At 30.2% G+C, this 6,802-nt stretch overlaps 2 long non-coding RNA genes across 2 annotated transcripts; one reads left to right on the top strand and one right to left on the bottom strand.

The window, feature by feature from the left end:
* Positions 1–244: 244 nt before the first annotated feature.
* LOC135958981 (uncharacterized) lies at positions 245–1,000 on the bottom strand. Its single transcript, XR_010576485.1, has 2 exons — positions 900–1,000; positions 245–539 (listed from the first exon to the last, which is right to left on the bottom strand). It is a non-coding gene; the product is annotated as an uncharacterized LOC135958981 (long non-coding RNA).
* A 4,153-nt stretch (positions 1,001–5,153) lies between these two features.
* On the top strand, positions 5,154–5,925 carry LOC135958976 (uncharacterized). Its single transcript, XR_010576484.1, has 2 exons — positions 5,154–5,663; positions 5,734–5,925. It is a non-coding gene; the product is annotated as an uncharacterized LOC135958976 (long non-coding RNA).
* Positions 5,926–6,802: the final 877 nt, after the last annotated feature.

The raw sequence follows: 6,802 nt of genomic DNA, 5'->3' as shown, positions 1-6,802 counted from the left end.
TGAAATTGTCACTTTTTTGTTTGTTTGTTTGTGTTACAGGAAATTTACATATTTAAACATTGATTTTATGCACAGTTGAGCATTAACATTATGAAGAATAGACCCCAAAATTGTTATGGAGCTCTCGGGGATGCCAAACAGCCAGCCAGTGCTTGGGCTCACTGGCATGTAATTGATTTTCAATCTAACGAGCTTTATACATATGGATGTATAATGTATAAAGTATATGAAAGCTCTCAAGTAATTTTATTTAACGGGAAATAATTTTATTTATTTATATTTTTAATGTATTTTTACATGTGTTGAAAACAGTTTATATTTATATTTCTTTTGTTTAAAATCATATTAAGGGTCCTCTCATTTTCCTTGTACGGGAAGCGTTGGATTTTTAGTGACAGGAGTAACCTTAGGTGGTTCCTCTTCCTCAAAAAAGAATCCTTCGTTGCCTCCATCATCAATGCTGTCAGATGTTTTAAAGTGACACTTGCAATTTTCACTGCAGTCACATCTGTCTCCACATACTTGGGTACATTTGCAACCTGAAAAAGAAAAAAGAGTCATATGATCTGGTACAATTATTATTGCTCCTATTGTAAACAATTTACTGATCAAACACGCTTCATCTTAAAATTTTTTTTTTATTTATCACGAAAAAACCGTGTACCAAAGTTTCGAAAGGATAATTAATTCTTAATTTAATTTTCATAATCGAAATAAATTTTATCTCTTAAATATTGCGTTAATGAATTAATTATGAACTAATTCATAGGCTTAATTCATTTTTACTTCAAATATATTGAATTCACTCCTTTGAGAATTTATTCTTTATAGAATTAATTCCTTATTGTATTTAAATTCACTTGACACTTTCTTTAAATAAATTTTAAACTCCCACTTACGTTTACTACAATTTTTGCAAGGCATTATTTTGTAAATCTTTTTCACTGCTTTTTAATTCGGAATATTACTGAACTGTTACTAATTCGTTATTAAAATTTCTATAATTTCAGTGTGTGCTTTTATAGCATTTATTTGGTGTTTTTTTAAAGAAGAAAAAAAAGAGAAATCATTTGGATTTTTGTCGCTGTGTAGTGTAAAGGTGAGTGAAAAATTGATCTTCTTCTTTTTTATGATTTTACGTCTCATTTTGCAACAAAGAACTGTATGATGACACTTATGAATGCAGTCGCATTAAGATGACCATTCTAGTCATATTCGTTTATTTAAATTTAAATTGAGTTTTTTGTAATTTGAATTAAAAATAGAAACATGTGTAAAATTCAGAAAAATAAAGCCTATGACTATTAGACCTGCCCTGAATGTTGTGAAATATCTGGGGAAAATAATGTGATTAGAGATGCAAATATCAATTAAAGAATTTAAATAGATCACCCTCTGAACCTATTCATAATATGGGGTTTCATAACTATGAAGTTTAATCAATAGCATAAGAAAGTTGGAATATAATTGGAGTTTCTGAACTCGATATTAATTCCATGGCCATATAAAATTTAAAGTTCTCTAGAATTTAGTTTAGTAGCTTTGGTCCAATTGCACCAAAATTTGTAGTTTCAAGTTAACAAATTGACTTTTGCTAGTTTGTTTTTGATGGGTTTTTTTTTCTCATTTTTGTCGTGTTTTGTTAGCATACGATAATTCTGAGTATTTTTAAAAGCAAAAAAATAACTAAAAATTCTGTTATGCCAAAATAATAATTAAGTTTAACAAATAACAACTTATGCACAAACTATGGAGATAAATTTGATCTTAAAGCGATTAATACAAGCATAACGATTTAAGATCGAAATTTTCTCCAGAGATCGAACATAAACTCAGCCAGCTAGATGCTTTCGTTTGGGCCCTATCGTGTTTTCAACATACAGATGGGCAGACAGACATAACTAGCTAGATTGTCTAAGAATCTTATGATATATATAGTTTTTGGTTCTACGACCAATAAATGGAATGACAAAATCAATATAACCTCCATCTTTAAATAAAACTTATAATCTTTAGGGTCCTTGGTTCATATTGTTGGGAAAAATATGCCAGAAATTGGCGAATTTTTGAGCAACTTCAAATTTTGTATGACCATAAAGATTCTTGTTCTTAGTTTTACCAAATTTGGAACGTGTAAGGTCCGATGCCTAGTTAAGTTTTATTCTGTGGATTATATCCACAGTTTTTTCCATATTAACTACAGAAAATCAGTTGATATAGAAAAATTACGATTGAAATAACTGAATTTTAGTTACGCGAACTAAAATTCGGTTATCACAACCAAAACTATTTTTAAAATCATAAAAAATTAAGTTTAATTTCCCTATCGGCTGCAACTACAATAAAATTTATTTTGGAACTTGGTTAGGGTGGCCTTTATATTGGACTTTTGGACGGTGCTACCAAGTTCTAAAACTGTTCACTGTTCGCCATCATCTAAATATCAAATGCTGAACATTTTAGAAAAATCGAATTCTGGGTCGAAGTTGCAATCTATCTTCTATTTATATAAAAACAAGTAAGAAAGTATGGTCAGACAAGCCCGACGATATAATACACTACACTAAGTAAATGAGCAAAAACATTTTTCTTTTAAAATATCAATAATTTATATTCGTGAGTGATTTTCGGAAGGGGGCCTTATATGGGAGCTATGACCAATTATGGACCGATCACCATGAAATTAGGTCGTGCGATTTATGCATATATGAAAGTTATTTATGTTGAATTTTGTGTGTATAACAGCATTTTTAAGAGATTTATGCACATTCAAGTGATTTCCGGAAGCGGGTCTATATGGGAGCTATGTGTAATTATGGACTGATCGTAACAAAATTTGGTGACATGAATTTCGTATATATATAACTTATTTTGAGCGAAATCTGTGGAGATACATATATAAATTAAATATTTATGACCGATAAAGTCCAATTTCGGGAGGACGTTTGTATGGAGGCTAGGTAAAATAATGGACCGATTTCAGCCTGTTTCAATAGGCTTGGACCTTTGGCCGAAGGAATTATACGTACCAAACAGCCAGCCAGACGGACGGACATCGTTTAATAGACTCAGAAAGTGATTCTAAGTTGATCGGTATACTTAAGGTGGATGTTAGACCATTATTTTTGGGCGTTACCACTATGGTGGTGTAGGGTATAATGAATGAATGTACATATGTCTGTTTATTTGTTTGTTTGTCTGTTTGACTTGTTAATGTTTTTAATATTGCCCTATATTTGGAAAGAACAATAGGATAATTTTTATTTTGAAATTTCAAGTGGGCGTGGCATTTACCATAAAAAGTAAATAGTTATTGTGGAATATCTGGTGAAATATAATTGTGAAAGCCGCAAAACTTCGCGGAATTTATTTCGGTACAATAGTGCGTTTCTTGGTTGAAAATGGGCGTGGCACCACTCATACCTTTTAAAATAGTTATTTATTCTTTAAATAGTGACAGCCTTCAAACTATACGAATCAATTTCTTATCAGTGCACGAAGTTTATCCAAAAATGAGACGGATTGGAACATGGGTTGTGGCCCCTTCCATAAAAAGTAAATAGTTATTTTCTGGAGAACTGTATTTGTGGAGAACTCAATTGTGGAAGTCTTCCAATTTTGACCGAATATCTCTGTTATTATTGTACATAGTTTGGCTGAAAATTGGCGGTATGATATTAGTGGGCGTGGCACAAAAATCTGAAGAACTATAATCATAAAAGTATTTAAACTTTGTAAGAACTAATTTCTTATTAGTATACGGAGTTTGACTGAAAATGGGAGGTATTGTATTAGTGGGCGTGGCATCTATCATACAAAGTAAATAGTTATTTTCCAATATCTCGATTGATACAGGCAAAACTTTTTTTATTGTAAATTTTTTTAAACACCCTAAGTTTTAAGCTATTTTTTGATAAAAAATATATTTATACTGCAATTTTATTTGTATTATTCTTTTAAATACTTTGAATTTAATATTGTTTTTATATTTTCGAAATAAAAAGTGAAGAGATTATTTTCAAACGCGCCTTTCTTTTATTGATATCAATTTGATACATTGCGAATAGCCTCGATTGAAAATGATTGCGACTAACGGACGGTTAAAGGTTTTGCATGTTTAAATGTTTTTCCCGGCTAATTCTTGACAGTTTTGTTATGGTAATTTAACTCGTTATTTTTATGATTCAGCCAACTGGCATTTATTTAGAGATTGAAGCGAAGTACATACTTATGTTTGTTCTTTAAATCAAGTTTAAACAGTAAAAATTATGTAAACATAAGGATGGCTACCGTTACCGTTAAGCTATCGTTAACCTAAAACACAGTTTCAGCTATGCTATCGTTACCGAATACCGTTATCAGCGAATACCGTTACCGATATAATCGTAAATACCGTTAATATATAATACAATTTTTTTATTTCAATAATAGAGTTTATGGAAATTTTCAGAATTTAATATATATGCCACCTATTATAAATTTATGTCAGATCAAAATAAACATTATCTTTAAAATAACGTTACCCGAATAAGCCCAAATAACTTTAACGCTAAACTACCGTTACCGAAACGATTAAAATTATCGTTACCTTTTAACAGTTACCTATTGGTAACTGTTAAAAGGTAACGATAAATGTAATTTAAACTGTCTATATTTTGTCATTAGATGCCCTGCTAAATAAGGAAAAAGACTGCGTTAAGACTGGATTAAAAATAAAACAAATGTTTTTATAAATTTTTTTTGCATCTCCTGTAAACATTTTGAAAAAGTACTTAACACATTTCCACTCTAAGTCGCTATAAAATGCCTAGATATCGGAGTAATTCGAAGTTATTGAACAAAAAGATTCGTTAAAATGTTGTTATTTTTTTTTTAAATAACGGGAAATGTGGGCCCACATCCAAAAGTAATTTCTAGATTTTTATCGAACTTGCAAACATAAAGCATACTAATAATTTGAAATTGTTTACAAATTCAGAATTTGTTTACAAATTTTTATCTTATCACCGGCACAAAATTAAAAATAAACAATTGTTTGTAAATGCTACTGAAATAATTAAATAAATACAAAAACAAATTGTTTACAACGCAAAAATCGGTCATACAATTAGCTTCGCTCCACAACAAATTAACAACTGAGTGTGATGCTCTGCTTCTGAGCAGAATATTTGGAACGTAGTAGAATAATCAGTGTGCAAAAATACTACGAGTATTGTGTAAATAAATATTTCGCTAAAAATAAATTAGAGTGCGATACTCTGCTTATGAGTAAAATATTCAGATCGTTGTAGAAAATAATCAGTGTGCAAAAAATAAAATACTACGAGTATTGTGCAAAGAAATGTTTTGCTAAAAACAAATTAGTACTTACTAAAGCCTTAAACTGTGCACACGGCTGAATATGAAATTTAAAGAAACTATACAAAATTGTAAAAAAATATTATACAGTAGTAAAACTTGCAGTAGTTTGCACACCGTACTACAGTAGTAAAAACAGTTTAAAAACGAGTATATAACATTTGTCACAATGAACAACTCGACAAAAATAAAATCAACTCGTTGGAAGTTTAATATAACTTGAAGTGATATTAAAAAATAATAGTTTAATTTTCTAATAGAAATTATTAAAAACGCAAATATGGTCTGCAAAAATTGTTGTGCTAGTAAGTATTTTAAGGACAAGACTCATTAAATTTACGAATTTAATTAAATGTTTATCTAATTTTCCCATAGATTGTAAATGTACCGCCGACAAATGTGGTGATAAGTGTGCCTGCGATCAACACTGCAAGTGTCCTTGCAAGTCAGGCTCAAAGGATGAGTGCTGCAAAAAATGAAAATCTGTTATGACTTAATATATTTAAAGCAAAATAAATACTTAATTCCAATAAAATGTATACAAAATTACCAACAACACAAAATTAACTTTTAAACTTGTGTTTTCATAAAGTAGTTTGTTTTTTCTATTTCTTTTTTTTTTTACAAAATTCATGTATCCATCCACTTTTCAATTATTTAAGACCATAATATCCTGTAATATCCTGTTACCAACTTTATGCAGCTCTGTTTAGAATTTATGTTTAATACTTGTACCCCTTATTTTGATGTAAATGGAGAGTGAGAGAAAAAAAAAGACGAAGGAAAAAAAATCAAAATCACAATCACAACACAACTCATGTACATAGTTATATAGATTTTTCTTTTGGACAACATACAATAGTTGCATTGTATATTAAGGCGAGTAGTTACTACTTCCAGAGCCTACTGCAGTTGATATTCTCAACATTAACATCAAAACCTTTTATAAGCCTTAAAGTTTCACATCCTAGGGAGAGAGAAAGAAAAAAAAATGAGAAAAAGAACCAATAGTTTTTTTGGGACAGGGATGTGTTGTTAAAGGAGTCATTTGAAGGAAGGCAATATTTTGAATTTGCAAAACTTAATAAGTAAGGTCTGAATTCAATTCAAACTGGGAATTTATTTTGAGGAAGATAAAAACTTAAATTTTTACCATCATCAAGTTTTGATCTAAAATCCAGGTTTTCTCAAATTAATTATCGGTTGCATGATCACTTAATTTTGGTTGTTACTGTTGTAACAGTTCTGCTGATGTCGAAATTTCTTCCCTGGGGAAAAAACTTGCGGTTGATACAGCTGTTGCTAAACTGCCAATAGTTGGCCGAGTGACACTTGAGTTGTTCCAGAACGACTAGACTGAGTTGCCGTGCAAACGACTACATTTTGGTACTGCTTGTTTACTCTCTAGCTTTCTATGTAAAATATATGTATCTGATTTTGGTTT

Source organism: Calliphora vicina, chromosome 1 (assembly GCF_958450345.1).
Source record: "Calliphora vicina chromosome 1, idCalVici1.1, whole genome shotgun sequence".
Lineage (NCBI taxonomy): Eukaryota > Metazoa > Arthropoda > Insecta > Diptera > Calliphoridae > Calliphora > Calliphora vicina.
Note: the sequence above shows the minus strand (reverse complement) of the source record. Positions and strands in the feature narration are given on the sequence as shown.